Source organism: Bactrocera tryoni, chromosome 3 (assembly GCF_016617805.1).
Source record: "Bactrocera tryoni isolate S06 chromosome 3, CSIRO_BtryS06_freeze2, whole genome shotgun sequence".
In the NCBI taxonomy this organism is placed as follows: domain Eukaryota; kingdom Metazoa; phylum Arthropoda; class Insecta; order Diptera; family Tephritidae; genus Bactrocera; species Bactrocera tryoni.
In genome coordinates this window covers 65,595,421-65,615,158 of record NC_052501.1, presented here as the reverse complement: position 1 = coordinate 65,615,158, position 19,738 = coordinate 65,595,421, and the positions used below count along the sequence as shown (strand labels likewise).

Below are 19,738 nucleotides of genomic sequence, written 5' to 3'. Positions count from 1 at the left end.
GTCTCTAGTGGACACTATCAGCTAATATTATCTCTGTACCTCTGCTTCGGATTCGTTTAGAGAAGCTAGTGATTTGGCCAACTTGTCTGCTTTTTCGTTGGAACTTAAATTATGGACATCAGGATTTGAACTGCCAGTGAGCTTAAAGCCTGTCTACATTTGTTTACTATGCAGAAATTAATTTTCGATTTTCACTAAAATATCTTCCAGGTTGACCGATATACAGGTATACGATATACTGGTATCATAAAGTCAAGCGGTAGTTAGAAAATGTTTACATTAGATATATGAGGACTGGGAAGTATTGAAATAAATTATTATGAGGAAAATTTTTTCTGAGATTCATAAACTTATCTCAAATATTGAACGATATTTTCGGTATGAGACACGGGCACTAAGGCGCACATACTCGGCTTGAAACAAAACTTAAGCTTGGGCTAAATTTTGCCCTCTCAGCGAAAGGTGCTTAGGGCACTATCTATACAAAATTTGTTTTCCGAGGTCATTATTGGTGCTTGATTTATATACTACAACGTGAAAGAATCAGATAGAAATTGAAACTCTGACCTTTTGAAAATAGGCATGGCTGTAGTCTTCGTTAACTCACTGTATTGTAAACATATGTAATTACTGTTTTGCGCAAATATGGTTAAAATGAATCGAGCTGTCCTTCAGATATAAAATTCGACACGAAATTAGACATTGCCACGCTGTTGCCTAACTATTACACTGAGTACTATGCAACCCTTGTGTACCAACTGAACTGTCCAGACTATGTACCATCGAACGAAACAAATAATAATTGAACTATGCAATATCTAGGGAATGTGGCGGTAGACTCTCTATTTAAGTGTTTCCTGCTAGGTTTTAACTGGTTGGGCAACGTGAGTCTGAGCGTTGTCATGCAACTGAACCACTTTCTTGTGCCTCTCCGGGTATTTGGGCCGCTTTTCGCATAGTGCTCACATTAATTGAAGTCGATGCCATTTCCTATCGATTCCTTTGATTTCAGCTGATATTAAATAACGCTGGTCTGGTCGCATCAAATACACATCATATTTTCGCAGCGTGTACATTGGGTCGAAGCGTCTATGTTGAAGCATGACCTGGCCCGGTCCCCATGACTTCTTTTTTTTGATGCTCATTCATAGGAACCGCCAATATGGGAACATTATAGCACATTGCTGCATACACACTGAACTACTAAAATCAAATTCTGGTATGGACAACTTTTTTATTGGAAAAGGCATATTCACGAGATTTAAAATTGGTTATTATTCAATATAGCTCCACAATATTCGAATAAATTGCTGAGATCGGACGACTATAGCATATAGATGCCATAGATACTGATACATTTGACTTATCAGTATCTAGTATATATGGCAGTTCATGTAAGCACAACTTTTTATTTATGTTAGGCTAATTTAGTAAGCTTGTGAGCCACGCATATATCATTTATGGTCCCTAGCGATGTCAGATGAAGACTTTTTTTTAACAAGATATATTAAATTTGAGCTGATTATGCTCCAAGATAGCGTTACAACCTCCCAAGACTTTGTGCAGATTAGACCACTAAAGTATAAAGTATAGCTGGTATTTAAACTAAACGATCAACGATGAACGAACGAACGAAAATCATATTTTTGTAAGGAAAACTTGAACCTGCGAAGAGTATTATAGTTTTGGTGTAAACGTAGTTACCGTTTTTTCCTATTTTGTTTCATATTTAGGGCTATGCATAATGACATTTTTTCACCCCCAACCTCAGGTATCCATTTTTCTATGTATTGTAACAGAATTAGCGACAGCTAAAAATCTTTATCGGAAGAAAATGAAAAGAAATTTAGCTGACAGACGGTTGGAAGTGTCTTCGCTCGTAATTTTCAGTATTTTCCAGTAAATTTTGTAATGATGCGCGGCAAATATGCTCCTCAAAGCCCGCTAACAGCCATTAATCGCCAGAAAAGCATCACTTTTTTCATAAAAAAATTTCACTTTACCTTCTTTTAAGTTCAAGCCGGTACTTTTTGTTGCTATTATTGGCGCCTGCTGCTCACGCTTCAACGGAGCCAAATAAAGCAGCGCAAATTTCCGCATAAACCAAGTATGCCACGAATCTACTTTCACGCAGCGATTGCATACAGGCAAATAGCAATTATAGTGGCTCTACACACACATATGTACACAGTCATGTACACGCACTTTTCAACATATGCGCAATTTCCCGCCGCAATTTTATTTCTCATTTTGTTCATCATACGCCGTGTACCACCACTCGCACTCGTCAAATCACTTGAAATCCACTCAACTGCTTGTTTACCAAGTTAACGCAGCTATCGCTTTTGTTTTTGCAAAACATTTGCCGTAAACAACAAGCGCCTGTTTTTCATTAACCTGTTTTTTCAACGGCATAAACGTGCGCCAGAGTTGTCGACAAACCTTTTGCTTACTCAGCAGCCTTGTTCATGGCTAAAGGTGCGTTGAGCGCCGCTCCATCTGCCACTGAGCTCAGTTTTCAATCGACTGGCAGTCGCGTATACCATAAAATATTCATTTTAGCTGCCTTTTTGGCGTTTTTGTTGTGCATATCCGCGGCCGCTTGATAGCCTTACCTGTTTGACTGATTTTATTTTGGCCACAGCCAGTGACCATCTAATGCGACTGCCACCAGCAATGTCAGCAAAAAGCTGGAATTCTTTCTTCTTTTGCCATTTCAAAACTTTCGATGCATCACAAATTCATCAGTCACCGTCAATGGTATCGATGAGGTATGCAAATACACCTTTATGTGCCGGCATACGTGGATTCCATTACCAAAGCTGCAGCAGCACAATCAGTGAGTTCAAAAGGCCATTAGCGTAGTGGATTCTTGTTAACAGGACGGCAGGCCTAAAGCAACAACAAGAAGCGGCATCATTTGACCGTAAACAACAATATTTTCACTGAAAGTCAGCTGCGGCTGATATCAAGCGTTTTCGCCGCGTTGCTACTGCAAGTTAAAGTTCTCATGCTGTTTACACAGCAATTCTACTCTGGAAGTCTTTATTCCATCACCTTCCTACCTTTATTACTTTACCTTTCCTGGGATATGCGACAGTACTTTGAAATTTGACATTTTTAATGGTATGCACACACAGAACGTTTTAACATACGAGCGTTATTTGTGCTGTTTATTGTAAATTAAAATATTCTTCTCGAACAAATATTTTTTTATAACTTTCGACTCGTCAAGAGTGCATAGATGAACTTAAATCAATTTTTGATGATGAAGCTCCATCAAGGACCAGTGTTTATCGATGGTTTGGTGAATTCGATCTTGATGGTAGATCAAGATCCAAGACGAATTTCGTGAAGCTCGTCCAAAATCATTTGTTCTTTCGGAAACTATTGATGCTGTGCGCAAAATGATATTTCAAGATCGTCATGTGACCTAAAGTGAGATTGGGACAGCTACAAGCATTAGTGGAACCAGCATAAATTCAATACATATTTCAAGAATATTTGACTGCAAAACAAAATTTGTTCACATTGGCTCCCGCACACTTTGTCAATTGCTCTAAAAAGGGTACTGTCGATTGGTAGGGAGAAAAGTAAAAGAAAACTACTACAGCGGTACTTCAAACACGCCTATGACATCGTGACAAGTGATGAATCGTAGACTTATACATATGAGCCTGAAGGTAGAGAGCAGTCAATTGAATGGGTGTTTGCAGATGAGCCGCATTCCACAAAGGTTGTTCGCGCACAAAGCACTTTTAAGCAAATAGTTATCTGTTTTTTTTGGAAATACTGGATATATCGCAACCATATCACTAGAACAAGGCACAACAATATATTCTTAGTGATATGGAATCATCTGCTTACCAGTTGTTCTTTAAGAAATCCGGAAAACTAACTACCGAAGATGGAACAGTCTTCACCACGACAATGCGAGCTCTCATGCAATAACTGAAACAACTGCATTTTTGAGCATTTAAAACATGAATCTGATGAGTAATCCACCGTATAGTCTTGACTTGGCAGCGAATTTATTATGCAAAAGTGTATAGGTCTCAATGCAGAATATTTTGGAAAACAATAAAGCAATTTTTGATGAACAAATACTATGCTCGAGAACAGCGGAGCTTTTGTAAGTTGTTTGACTAATTCCGCATAAGCAATACGTGCTCCGAAGACATTAAGAGGTCTTTCCTTTCGTTGTTCGTTTAGTTTTACTGAGAGCTATAGTATATGTTATGCATAAACAGTTACTAATAATGTAAATACACTTTGTACAAGCATATTTTATCAATTCGCAATAAAATGTTTTTTTTTTATTTTTGTTTTATTTTTTTTTATTTTATTTTTTGTCGACTGCTGTTTTGTTTCGGGCTCATACGCATAGATCCATGATTCATCACCTGTAACGATCTTATAAAGGTCTTTTGAAGCAACGCGATCGTATTTGTTCAGCATTTCTTTACACCAATCCACACGAGCCTTTTTTTGAGCGATTGTCAAATTGTGCGGGATCCAAAGAGAACAAACGAGAACTTTTTACGGCCAGGTGTTCATGCAATATCGAATGTATGCTGGTGAAGAGGAATTCATAGCCGTGCCTCTCTGAAGGTATGTTACATGACGGTCTTGGCATTATCAGTTCACGTACGGCATCGATGTTTTCTGGCACAAGCTGCTGGTTTTTGGACGACCTTCACGGAATTCGTCTTTGAGCGAGCGTCGGCCACGATTGAATTCGTTGTACCAGTTTTTCACAGTGCTATAGCATGCTGCTTCATAGCCATACAAAGATTTTAGTTCATCGATGCACTCTTGTTGTGATAATCCACGTCGAAAGTTGTGAAAAATGATCGCACGAAAATGTTCACGAGTTAATTCCATTTTTTGGCCGAGATGAATTTTTTAATTCTTTGTAAATAAAACAATTCACGATGGAAATGTCAGATTGCACCTGGCAACACTTATATATATATAGCAGCCCTCGTATAGTGCTAGCAGTTCCAACAAATGATAAGCTGCTTGACAAGGACCTATTCAACACTACTGACTGATATCTCAAAGCATTAACGTTATTCACGAAGTACACGTAATTACAACCCTGTATTGCTCAAACTATACCATTTTAGCTTCAACATATCCGAAAATAAATTCTTTGGCGCTAAAATTATCCACAAATATACATACTTTTGTATGCAATATGGTTCATATATACTATAGGCCCTTACTATTTTAGCGTAATAAATTTTAAGCCTGCGCTTACGCCGAAATGCGCAAAAAAGTTCACTGCTGCCGCATGCAATTATTTTAAAAGCCACCTACTCTGCATACACACAGCCGCGAGAGCAACAAATTTCCCTACGCGCTTGCTGGCACTTTCACTTTTTAAGCGCGACAACACCGCGCTCCAACCTAACGACCCAACGGACAACTGATCCACTGCCGAATTGTGCTATCACTTATACTCTCACACAAACTGGCGCAGCGCTTGCATTTGACACGTGGCGGTAGGTGGGTTTGTTTGTGTGTGTGTGAGTCGCGGCGCGCGTATTTACATACATAAAGTGGGTTGATGAGGGTCAATTGTTCATTAATGGCTGTCAGAACAAGCCAAATAGCACACATACATGCATGCAGCTACATATACATATATACTTCATATACATATGTATATTCAACATACAATGGATATATAATTCATCTACATATGTACACATGTGTGTGTTGGCAAAGCCTGCTGTTTATTTAGGGCTTTGAGCGCATGTTGCAACCTTACTCTTGCTGTTGGTGGTTGGTGTATTTGCGCGGCAAGTTGCGTTTACAGCTTACAATTTAATTAAGTGTGTATGTGTGTGTGTGCGGTTTAGTAGAGAATGCATGGCGTAGCTGTTAGTTTGGCGGCAAAAGCAGGTATGCGTGTGGTTAAGGCTACATATAGGCACACTCACACATTTATACATAGCTGCGCCTACACCTACATACCTATACGCCTACACGACTATATCATACATACAGCTAGGCATCCAGCTTTACAGGCAACATGTTTACCAGCTACTCGGTGAGCCAGGCAAATTGTTTTGTTTATCAGCGTTTGCTTTGTGGCGAAATTACTGAAGAGGAAACCGCTACTATAATCATTGCCTGCATCTAAGGTATGCTAGAGTGAGTACAAACGCACGCATACACCAACAAAGCAGCTGCTCTGCCAACTACCACACAATACCGCTCCGTTTATGGCACAAAGCCTACACAAGCGCTGAATTCATCGTCTAAATGCTCCTGCATTGGCTTTGATAAGCGTTAAAGCGTTAGTTAATAATTCTTTTAGTGACTCATTAACGAAATTGCCCAGCAAAGAAAGGGTGACAATCCCAACCCTCCCTCAGCAGATGCTTCAATAGTTCATTGCTTTTGAAAATTTTAGTGTTTCCCCATTACAGTTTCTATATGTAACTTTTTGAATAGCAGATCTCACATTCACACGATTTTCTTTAAAAGAGTCAGAAGTCAAAATCAGAAAACACCGTACAGAAGCAATAATATTCTTTATAGCATCACTTTTATAGCATAAAATGATATAAAAATCAACTTTAGCTTAATTTTGAACGTTAAGTTTGTATGGCAGCTATATGCTATAGTGGTCCGATATCGCCGGTTCCGAGCAACAAGCAGCTTCTCGATGTGGAAAAGATGTGAGCAAAACTGTAGATCGATGTCTCTAATATGTACTGAGAGAATAGTTTGCATATACATAACTTAATTTAACCTATCGAGAGTATAAATTTAAAAAAAAAACATTTCTGAATTGAAGATTAATGATTCCAAATCTGCTCGAACTTAATAAAGGAATGTTTCGATACCTCATCTGTGGAATCGAGTAACTTCTTAATAACAACAGTTTGGAATTTGCAAAAAACTCCAAGGCTGATGAGTTTACTAGTACAGGTACTTCAGTTCTACAAGGAGCAGAATAGAAACAGGTAGGAGCTGCACTGGTTTCTTCAAATTCACTACAGAGCGGTTGTCAATGGTCAGTCGAGCTCGGCCAGAGCTGGTCAGATACTAGGAGCTATACTATCGCAAGTTACTTCTGGACGAAAATAAATTTTAGAAGCTTATTGAGCTTCACGTCGTTAGCCAAGTTCAATTTACAGTAGTAATAGATTGAAAATTTAAGAGATATCAGTTGCATAAGTTGCTTGAAAGAGGATGCGATTGAATCATCTTAACTCTGCCTGCACGAATGTCCCGTTTTTGAAATGAAGAATTCACAAAGGACTGTGTTTACAGGCTAAGTGTGATCCCTTACTATCTTGGTGCATCACCCAGCTAACTTAACCAAGTTCTAAACCTGAAATTATTTCCAAAAGTGAGAACGTTTAGTCAAGCGCAGAAGGAAGAATTTATCTCAAATTTTGTATTTCTAACTAAATTTCGTATGCATAATTGTTGCAAATGTTGGAACAGACTTATAGTGATTCAGGTTTTATCAAAAACACAAGTCTACGAGTGATACAAAGACTTCAAAGACGGTCGAGAGATGGCTTGAGAGCTCGATATCTCTTCCGAGTCCTTTCGAATAATTTTTGTGTATATATTAGATATGAAACGCGTTCTTGCTCGCCACGTCTCGAGAAAGCTGAATTTTTTTGAAGAGCGTACCGTAACCAGGTATCTTTGGACATGCTTGATCGTGTGAATTCGGAACCCAAACTCATGGAGAGCATTATTACTGCAGGTAAGACATGGGTTTGTGAGTTTGACAAACAAATAAGTCAACAATTATAGGAAGGCAGTTAAACAATGTGCCGAAACTATAAAAACCACACCAAAGCCGCTCAAAAATCAAGGTGATCCTACTTGCTTTTTTATATTCGTAGTTTGGTACATCATGAGGGAGGGATAGACGGTTAATAAGGAGTTCTATTTGACCGTATTGAGGCGTTGCGTGGGAACATCCGTCGAAAACGGCCGGAATTGTGGAAAAACCATTCATGGATTTTACTCGATAGTAATGCACCATCGCATCGAACGACGATTGTGACCGAATTTAAGGCCAAAAACATAATGAATACCATCGATCAACCACCGTAATCAGCAGATTTTACTCCGTGTGATTTGTTTGTTCCCCAAATAAAATTTTTCACGCGGTGGAACCCGTTCACAGTCGATCGAAGAGATAAAACAAAATTCGGTAAAGGATCCCAAAAAGTGCTTATAAAAGTGTGGTAAGGACTGGAAAATCGAGTGGAACAACTAGTGGAGATTACGTTGAAGGCAACAAAAAAAAATGAGATGTGTTTTATTTACTATTTCCATGTACTTTTTGTCCAAATGTATGTAAGCTATTTGACTGATACTCGTATATATTACACACTCAAATTCTCTACTCATTAGCAATTTAATATTAAATAATTTTGAAAAAATATAAATAACTTTAAAGCGCAAATACCTGAACACTACTTATCCAATCAGGGCTTTATTTTCGGTTATGGTGAGCACACTGGAGCGCTGCAAAACATTTGAAATAATTGTTGAAAATATAAGGATTCAACAAATCCCCGAAATAATGCAAAATAAGTGAAGAGAGAATCAAACAAAGCATATTCTTCGCAACATTTCATTGTTGCGTAAATTTGACACTTTCATAGACAAATGAGACACTGAGTCAAACTTATCTGATATACATGGTTAGATTTGAATGTGGTAAGGTAGCAAATTTTTCATTTTGTGTCAACTCTATAAAATCCAAATTTGGGTATTTTGCTTCTTATCAAACGTCAGTGTAAACGGAGGTGTAGTGCATTTGCAAGAATTCATGTAATGGTTAGGTATATGGTATAGCCGCATCTGAAGGAAATTTATGCATATTGTATTTAGTATATAGTACAGTCATGCGCCGAGAAATGCGTATCACTAGGAAGGAACCCAGTTACAGTTTATAACTAGTTTTAAAGCGGTTACCTTAGGATTCGTTGGCTGTAATATAAACCGGGAACTTTGCTTGTCAAACCTTTGTAGAAGTAACTTAGCCAATTTTCGTCGACTCGATCTTAACATAATTTTCTAATAAGCTTAAAACTGATATTCTCGCTTAATTATTATACTAAGTGGGCGTACTTCTTGCTATGTACTCTAATACTTACTATTGATTTTGGTCATCAAAAATAGTCGATCTACTATATAAGGAATCACAAGATTTTGCTGCAGACTCAGTACTAGTTAGTAACAGAATGAGATATAACTAAGAAGTGGAAACTCGGAGAGAAGTGAGTAATACGGCAGAGTAAGTTAATTTGGAATTGGAAAGATAGGTGGCGTTAATTAAGGAGATACAGCGGCGCACTAATGCACGCACACAAACAGGCATGGGACCATATACACAACAGCAAATCCTTACTCATACACACTCATATATCCATACATTAACATGGAGGCATGCCTAAGTAAGCGCACTCGTGCGTCGAAAATGCTTGCCGCACTTGGCTGGGTGAGTGCTTGGAAAATTGCAGAGATGAAATGTTTCGCCATTACTCACACTAATAAAGTAGCGGCGAGGGAAAATGCACATTTATATATGCGTGTCTGGACATGTATGTATGTCTGATATGCCTTTAAAGTTCTTGATTGATTATAAATGAATGATTTAGTGCGTCAAAAGAAAATGAAAAAGTGGCACATCGAAAGCTCGTTATTCAATTAAAAACTCAAGCGTGTGTTTGTTTTCACACACAAATGCACTCAAGTTTCTTTTCTAGTAGTTCCTGAGATATGGTTTTTGGTCCATAAGTGGGCGACGCCACGTCCATTTTAATTTTTTGAAAAAAGCCTGGGTGCAGCTTCCTTCTACCATTTCTTCCGTAAAATTTAGTGTTTCTGACGTTTTTTTGTTAGTGGGTTAACGCACTTTTAGTGATTTTCAACATAACCTTTGTATGGGAGGTGGGCGAGGTTATTATCCGATTTCTTCCATTTTTGAACTGTATATGGAAATGCCTAAAGGAAACGACTCTATAGAGTTTGGTTGACAAAACTATAGTAGTTTCCGAGATATGTACAAAAAACTCAGTAGGGGCCTGGGCCACGCGCACTTTTCCAAAAAAATTACGTCCAAATATGCCCCTCCCTAATGCGATCCTTTGTGCCAAATTTCACTTTAATATCTTTATTTATGGCTTAGTTATGACTTTCGGTTTCGGTTTTCGGTTTTCGCCATTTTGTGGGCGTGGCAGAAGTCCGATTTTGCCCATCTTCGAACTTAACCTTCTTATGGAGCCAAGGAATACGTGTACCAAGTTTCATCTTGATATCTCAGTTTTTACTCAAGTTACAGCTTGCACGGACGGGCGGACGGACAGACAGACATCCGGATTTCAACTCAACTCGTCACCCTGATCACTTTGGCATAAGTATATAACCCTATATCCGACTCTTTTAGTTTTAGGACTTACAAACAGCCGTTATGTGAACAAAACTATAATACTCTCCAGCAACATTGTTGCGAGAGTATAAAAAAGCAAACTCAAAAAGAAATAAATTATACATACAAAAATTTTTAAGAAATGCGGCGTCGAATCGCAAAAGTATTTTCTTTTCACATTAAATTAATTGGATTTGTGCTCAAGTACTCTCAGATAACTAAAAAGGAGTTGACTCATACCCAATCTAAAATTTTTCATGTCGTTTAGTTTTAGAAGGAATCTCAGCTCAAGATTAAGTCAGAAAAAAATATACAGCTCGGAAAAGGTTGCGATAGATTCAGGTTGCGCAACTTTGCTCAATATGAATCTAACGCAACCTTGCTCAATATGAATTTAACGCAACCTTGTCTGCGAAGATGTTCGATCAGCAAGCCAAGCGGTGACAAAACGGCGATCGTTTGTTCGTTTCTTTCGGCACAGCTCGGCTTTTCTACCAACAACAATATGTTGCCATGCTTATGCTGTTGTTGTTTTTGTAGAACAATGTTTCAATTTTTGGTTGGTGATATATTCACATGTGTGCGTATATGTATGTTTGTATGCTTGTGCATTATTGAAGTTATGCTTCTTTTTCTTTCGTTTGTCTTTCATTTCTGCGAATTCTCAACTATTTTGCGTATCTTTTGGTTGAAATACTCTGCGTTGGCCGTCGAAAAATTAAGGCTACACTTTACAGGATCATTTCTGTAGTTAGTCTTCATTTACATTTTTGGAAATCGACCCGCGATGACGAGGTATATCGTTTTATCTGACAGCGTGAGGTTTAAGAAGTTCATTTCTAATTTTGTCTTGTGGCATATTAGAAATGATGTTTCTTCGAAAATCGTTCGCTTACAACGGATAAAACGACTTCTGAGTGGCGATTTTAATGAATAAATTCCTTTTGGTTGAAATACTCTGCGTTGGCCGTTGAAAAGTTAAGACTATACTTCTCAGGATCATTCATTCCTTTCATTTCTTCGAAGAAATTAATGACCTTTAGAAATATGCTTATTTGCATTATTTCGTTGTCATTTCCATATTCGTAGCAATAGAAGTTCTATGGCATAAGTAAAGTAATGGCCACCGATTGTCACCCCTTGCCGCTGTAGCAGCTTCGCCTACAAACATGCGTAAATACATATGTATGATCGTGAATACATATCGACGCAGATTTTTGCGAGAAGCACCAGAAAGTTATGCAATTTATGATTTTTGGCTTTTGCCATCGTCGCGAAAAGACGACTTGTTGGCAAAGGCATGCTCGGGGAGATGTTACGGCCTCTGTTTTTATGAATGAAGCGAGATCGCTTGTGGAATTTGCAACTGCGTTCATGAATGAAATCGTTTTTGTTGTAAAATGTACTACACTTGTTCTTCGCCAATTTGGCTGCCATATTGTCTTGTGAAGATCAATTTTTTTTTGGTGACATATTCATATGTGTACGCATATGTATGTTTGTATCTTGTGCATTATTTGTTTGGCAATGAATGCAAGTATATGTATATATAAGTACAACGAAGAGACAGAACTACTTTTCTGGTCAAAGTTGCTTCATTTAGACTTTGCTTTATTCTTCATTTTATGTGCATAATAAATTTATAAAATGTGAATTTAAATTTTCTAGTTTTTTTCTATATCTCTATAAAAACTCAAAAGTACAGATGAAATCTAAATTACAATCTTAGAAAACTAAGCAAATATACTCAGACACAACTAAAATTTGGTTTAGGAATATCTCGCCTTTACGCTAGCTATAAATTTGGATTAAGGGATCGTCTCAGTGTGAAATTTTCGAAAAATCGTTTTTTTTTTTGTTGCATTATCGGATAGGATACACTTTAGTAAACATGCAGAGTGGGGAACAGAGCGAAAATCAGTGATTTTTCAAAGTGTCACACTGTGACGATCCCTTAAATGCCCCCGTTTATTGAGTGAAACCAACTTACGGGAAACCCATGTACCTCGGATAAAAACAATCTTTTTTCAACAATTTTTTTCTTATGTAAAAAATTAAATATTTTGTTACAACTTTTTATTGTTACAAACACACACTATTAGCAAAGGAATTCTGTAATTTTTGGAAGAAAAATATTTCAAACTCGGTCATTTCAATGCCATTTTCGGTGACCCGCGTTGGCAAGAAAATGTGAAAAAGCATGTTTTAGATAAAACCTTAACTGAGATCTTGGACGAAGGAAAAAAATTTGAAAATTGGATTTTTGGCAGACATTTTTAAAATTTCAGTGGAAACTTCGCGATATTTTTTTTTAATAGTTGTAACTGAAAAAAGATCCCTCGTCCAAGCCTTTATGAATTATATCTCAAAGACCTGTGTAAAATTTAATGGAGGTCATTTGAGTTATTCTCGAGAAATCTTACCAACCGACTTTAAAAAACACAGTTTCGAGTTTCGGTTTCGAGAAAAACGCGTTTAAAGACGGCGCACTTAGCTCACGAGCTCCCAAGGCTGTATCTCCGAAACTATTTCTCAGATCAACTTGAAAATTTGGGACAATGTTCTAAAAGTGTTGTAGAATTTTATAAGGAAATAAAAAAGTTAGATTATTTTGAAACCCGTAAACCCTTAACTCAGACAAATAAAACCTTAGAGTATGGAAACTACCTCCTTTACCATTCTTATGGATATCAAGGTTTAAATTCAGCTGAACTCAATTTTGATACAGTATTAATTACATTAAAGTCTATTCTTCAAAAACTTAAGTCAGTTAGTGCTAAAGTAATACCCGAAGGTTATTAAAGCTATCTACCTAAAGTTCACATTAATTTTGAGTCAATATTTAATCTAGAGTGAAACTAAACATTTTTTTCTTTTTACATACAATTTCTTATAACATAAAGTGCAGATATAATATTAACATGAAATTAATTAGTAAAACGTTTTAAATAAATATGTATTTTAAGCAAACAACTCACAAAAAATTTAATTTTCTTTCCAATTTTATTATTTATTATCTTAATTAGATATAGTTCCATAGATATGGATATATGCATTGTGACAAAAAAGTATGCAAGAATAGAAATGAAATTCGCCGAGTAAATGATATTTTAATAAACCGTACTTTGCTATGTTGGTAGAACTGTTGTTTCACTACTATGCCAAATATGAGCGCTATCTGTCAACCAGTTTGTTCACAGCAGCTGCTTAAGTCGGTACACTTCAGTAGTGCGATGTGATTTTTACAATGAATAAAAATATCAGACAAAGAATTACTCTCAAATTTTGTCTGTGGAATGATTGCGAATATAGGAAAAGGCTTTCGGTAATTTAGTTTTATGAAAAACACAACTCTATGGGTGGTACAATAACTTCATAGACGGCCGAGAAATCGTTGAAGACTTGCCTTGTTCTGGAAGACCTTCGATCTCTTCTACGGGCGAAAATCTTAAAAAAGTGAAAGATATGGTACCTGAAAATCGTCAGGCAAGTATTAGAGAAATGGCAATAGAGCTGACACCTCTCGCGAGTCCGTTCGAAAGATTTTGAGGCTTTGGTTGGGTATAAGACTCGTTCTTGCTCGACTCGTCCCGATAAAGTTTTTTTTTTAAAGAGTACCGTAAACAGTTGTCGTTCGAGCGAATTCCAGTCCTACATTCATGGTTTTATGAACACCAAGACCTAAACTGTAAACTGTTTACGGTGCTTTAAAAAAAAAAAACAAATTTATTGCTGCCGATGAGACATGGGTTTATCGCTTTTATATACAAACAAGTCAACAATCATCGGAATGGAGGAAAAAACAAGAAAAAACGTTACCTTCGGTGCACCTAAGCTAATATACCCTTTACAGGTGCATTTCTTTTAGTAACTATGTGTCCAGTTTGTATGGAAGCTATGTGCTATAGTAATCCGATCTGAACAATTTTTTCGGAGATTATGTTATTACCTTAAGTAGTAATCCATGCCAAATTTCGCGAAGACACCACGTCAAATGCGAAAGTTTTCCATACAAGCCCTTAATCTGAACAATTTCTTCTGATATTACATTATTTTTATAAACAATAACTAATGACAAATTTCTTGGTGAGGCAGTTTCCCATACAAGAACTCGATTCCGATCGTTCAGTTTATATGGCAGCTATATGTTATAGTGGTCCGATATCGGCCGTTCCAAAAAATGAGCAGCTTCTTGAAGAGACAATGACGTTTACAAAGTTTCATAGCAATATCTAAAAAACTGAGGGACTAGTTCGTATATATACAGACAGACTTACTGACAGACAGACGTACATGGCTAAATCGACTCATCTCAACATACTGATCATTTATATACATATATAATATATACTTTATAGGGTCTCCAACGCTTCCTTCAGGGTGCAACAAACTTAGAGACAAACTTAAAATACAGGGTATAAAAACGAGGCGAAAGCAAAAAAAAAATAACGCCAAGGCCGCTCAAAAATTAAAGTGTCATTGTTTTTTCGATATTCATGGTTTTGTGCATCATGAATTTGTTCCGGAAGGACAGACGGTGAATAAGGAGTTCTATTTGGCCGTATTTAGGGGTTTGTGCTAAATCATCCTTCGAAAACGGTCGGATTTCAGATTTGGCTTTTTGTGATTTTTCCTAGTTCTCTTAACTGAAATTACCCCTCCATGAAATCCGTTTTCAGTCGATCGAAGACATAAAAAAAAGTTTTCAGAAGAAGCTGAGGGCCATCCCAAAAAGTGCATACTTTGAAGGCGACAAAATGAACGTCGATGAGTGATTAAATTTTATTTACAATTTCTGGGCACCATGTACTACATATATATACGGAAATTTAACTCAAACAAAAAAGTCATACACTTTTAATTTTACTGCATTTATTTAAATTTTAAATATTTGCAATAGTTTTCATATAATACTAAATTTGCATGCTAACTATTTTCCGTCTTCCACTTAAATTTGTTCCCCTCGATTGCTTCGAACGACGGCGCTGAACATTTGGGAATTTAATTGCCATCCGGACTCAATTTGCCACCGATGCATTGCCATAGATGCTCGGAGCGGCAGCAGTGCACGCAACATCACCATCAGTAAACAGCAAAGCCAAATCGAGCAAACCGACCAGCTGCACGAGCTCAATTGCGCGTTAAGAAATTCCACTGCCGCTAACGGTCGTGGTGGACTTTTAAGTTGCTGCACCGTTATGCAAATGGCGGCAAATGGCGGCAAATGACTTCGAAATGTTTATGCCAACGTTGTGAAATAACAAGGCCACAGTAAACTGCGTGTCCACACGAAAAAATTGATTTGTTTTAACCTCATCATGTTGCTAATGGCATGATTAATATGATGATTAAGAGAAAGTTTAAAACTGCGTTGAAAGAAATAATCGTTTCGTTTAAGACATACATATAGAAATACGGTAATTTACCTAATGCAAGTAATTTTTTATTCTTTTATGCCATCATGTCGACCCATTACTACCGGTCTCTAAGCGAGTGAGTATTTCTCTGTCCTCTAGAACTAAGCAGCTAGACACACATGAGCTTCTTAGTTCTTCTTTTATGAACGAGAATTCAAGGCTTCTATAGTAACTGCGTGCAATTGTCACACACAGGGAAGTCTCATTTTGCCTAACACATACGACCAGGGTTATTTATAAAATATCGATTTATAATTATCTCAGATCTCATCCTCTGACGAAGATTAAAGCCGCCCATTTAAAGTTATTTTCTTCCACTGGGAACCGATACTGTGGTTAGAAGAATGGTAAAGGGTAATAGTGAAGCTGGCTTTTTAGGTATAAAGCTTACGGTTTTTCACTACTGATTCCTGAGAACACTCGTCAGCAACTCGGTATAAGGGAACTGTTTGACGGCATTTCAAGCCTATTACGTACAGCTGCAAACGAAACCATTGGTTTTTGGAAAAGGCTACAGAACAGTTGGTAAGATAAAGAGTGTCCCGTCGCAGTGGAAAACAGACTGTTTACCTTGCAACATTACAATCGACCACAACATGCTGGACAAGTCGCATTTGCAGACAAAAAATACAGGGAGGCCGAAATGCGAGCGTACGAAGACCTTGACAAGATGGCCAACAGGAGTAATGGTCGGAAATTCTACGAAAAGGCACGGTGACTAACAGTAGGTTTCATGACCGAAGTATACTCTTGTTGAGCTGATCTAATAACTGATGCCCAGAGCATACCAAAATTATGAAGGAAACACATCTCCAGCCTGCTGAAAAGCAGTGAAGGCATAAAACCAACAGAAGTCAAATACGATTCCCCAATCGGTGAGCATGGAGCGGACGTTCCACTTCCTGACCATGAAGAAGTTCGAATAGCAGTTACTCATCTGATGAACCACAAAGCGAGCTATTCAAATACGGCGGCGAGGAACTGACAGACGAAACAGACAAAAGTATGTCCGACGATTGGAATTTGAGTGTGTTCTGCTTAATCCACAGAAAGGGAAAGCCCACAATCTGCGCCAACTAACATGGGATAAGCCTCCTCAACATGTCGTATAAGGTTCTAAAAAGCGTATTGTGTGAGAGCCCACCGTCAATAAACTGATATAGCCTTGACAGTCCAGCTTTAGGCCTGGCAAATCAACAACTGATTTTAACATGCGCCAAATCTTGGAAAAGACCCTTGAAAAAAGAACCGAAACGCTCCACTTTTTCGCCGATTTCAATGCTGCTTTTGAAAGCACGACAAGAAGTTGCCTTTGTGCCGCGATGTCTGAATTTAGTATCCCCGCAAAACTAATACAGATGTGTAAATTGACTTTGAGCAATACCCGAAGTTCCGTCAGGATCGGGAAGAACCTCTCCGAGCCGGTCGATACCAAACGAGGTTTCTCTATCGTATGACTTCTTCAATCTACTGCTGAGAAAAATAATTCAAACTGCAGAGTTTCATCGAGCAGGTACAATATTCTATAAGAGTATAAAACTGCTGGCGTACGCCGATGATATTGATATCATTGACCTCAACATTCTCGTCACTCGCGAGACGAACGATGTCGTGCGATCCTCATCGCGACTAGACTCCCACGTTTCTATTTTTAGTCATAAAATCGAAGTCGTAGATAATTTTGTTTATCTTGGAAACAGCATTAAAGCAATAACAATCTTAGCCTCAAAAGCCTACGCAAAATATCTCTTGCCAAAAGGTTTTACTTCGAAATGAGTAGGCAATTGAGAAGTAAAGTGCTCTCTCGATGAACAAAGACCAAACTCGATAAGTCACTCATTATTCTCGTCCTGCTATATGGTTTTCGTGAGAAAAGTTCTGCGGAATATTTTTGGTCCTCTGCGCATTGACTACGGCGAGTATCGCATTGGATAGAACGATGAGCTGTGCGAGATAGTATATAGTACATTCTTATGACGACATTGACATAGTCAGAGAATTAAGAGACAGCGGCTACGTTGGCTAGGTTATGTCGTCCAAATGGATGAAAACATTCCAGCTCTGAGAGTATTCGACGCAGTAACCGCCGGGGAAGCAGAGGAAGAGGAAGACCTCCACACCGTTGGAAGGACCAGGTGGAGAATGACCTGGCTTCGCTTGGAATCTCCAATTGGCGCCACGTAGCGAAAAGAAGAAACGACTGCCGCGCTATTGTAAACTCGGCTATAATCGCGCAAGCGGTGTCTACGCCATTTAAGAAGAAGAAGAAGAGTTTGTTATTGATTTTGTATCTGATTAGTGCTTAAATTTAAAATGGATTTACATTTGAGGTTAAAGTTAAATTTCAGTTGAAATTTATTTTGCGTTTAAATTCAAGTTGATTATGAGTTCCCATTCTATTTGAATATAAATTCAGTTTAACGAACTGAAGTTGATTTTGAGCTGAAATTGAGTTTGGAGTTCGATTGATGTTGATTTTGAGTATAAATTGAGTTTGAGTATAAGCTAAGTTAAATTAAAATTAATTTTGAGTTGAAATTGTATTGAAGTATAAATTGAGTTTAACGAGCTGAGGTTGTTTTTGAGCTGAAATCGAGTTTGGATATAAATTGAGTTCGATTTACGTTGATTTTGAGTATAAAGTTTGAGTTCGTTTAAAGTTGACTTTGAGCTGAAATTGAGTTTGAGTATAAATAGAGTTAAATTAAAGATGAGTATAAATTGAGTTTGACTTCGATTGAAGTCAATTGGTTGTGTTGCAGTTGATTTTGAATTGAAGATGAGCTTGAGTGCGATTCAATATGAGTTTGCGATTGATTCTTGAGTAGTTTTGGATTTGAGTTTCAAATATACCTGCATGAGTTTAGAGTTTAAACTCTAACAGGAATTTGAAAATTTTGAGTGAAGTTTGCGTTTGAGTTTTATATGAAATCACACCCAAAAATAAAACCTGTTTAAGATTTGAAACGTTGAGCTAAAATTATATTTGGGAGTTTTCAGCTAAATTTAAGTTTTTTAAGAAAGCTTTTCAGATGTTCAGATTTGAACGAAACCCTAAATTTGAGTTAATGCATGAGTTCGAAATTTTTGTTTGCTGAATTTGAGTTTTAGGAGGATGGAGTCATGTGTAGAAGTTCACGCAAGTGAGGAAAGTTCTCTGATCGCCATTCACTTGGGAGTGGCTAGAAACGATTCTTTTACACATGGCTCAAGCAGCTCACTACTTCCGGTCTTTGACCAAGTATCCTCTGGGTAGCCTAAGAACATCCGTTCGAAGGCGAGCTAATGTGAGAAGGCGAAACATTCCCTACATAGGGTTGTGCGCCTGGCTTGGGACCCGCCATGTAAAAAAACACTTCCAATGAAAAAGTTGAAACAGCCTCGGATGAGAGACCCCCCTTTTGGTGACGTGCCATGGCAAACGAAATAAGGACTACGATTTGAGGGCATACACCTGCAATGTCCGGACCTTTAATTGGGAAGGTGCCACTGCCCAGCTGGTTGATGTCCTCGCAAAAACAAAGGCTGACATCACCGCCGTCCAAGAAATGCGATGGACGGGACAAGGACAGAGACGAGTGGGTCCTTGTGACATTTACTACAGTGGCCATATAAAAGAGCGCAAGTTTGGTGTTGGATTCGTGGTGGGAGAGAGACTCCGTCGCCGAGTACTATCATTCACTCCGGTGAATGAACGTCTAGCCACAATCCGCATCAAAGCGAGATTCTTCAACATATTCGAGATTCTTCAACTGATTTGCGCCCACGCCCCGACGGAAGAGAAGGACGATGTGACCAAAGATGCCTTCTATGAGCGCTTGGAGCGCGCTTATGAGAGCTGCCCCCGCCACGATGTCAAAATCGTGCTTGGCGACTTTTACGCCAGGGTGGGCAAAGAAGG

General features: G+C 38.0%; 1 protein-coding gene and 1 pseudogene across 1 annotated transcript in view; one reads left to right on the top strand and one right to left on the bottom strand.

The window, feature by feature from the left end:
- LOC120770738 overlaps positions 1–19,738 on the bottom strand; it is a 57,496-nt gene that overhangs the window by 23,394 nt on the left and 14,364 nt on the right. The window lies entirely within an intron of this gene.
- Positions 11,141–11,342, top strand: LOC120773162 (annotated as a pseudogene).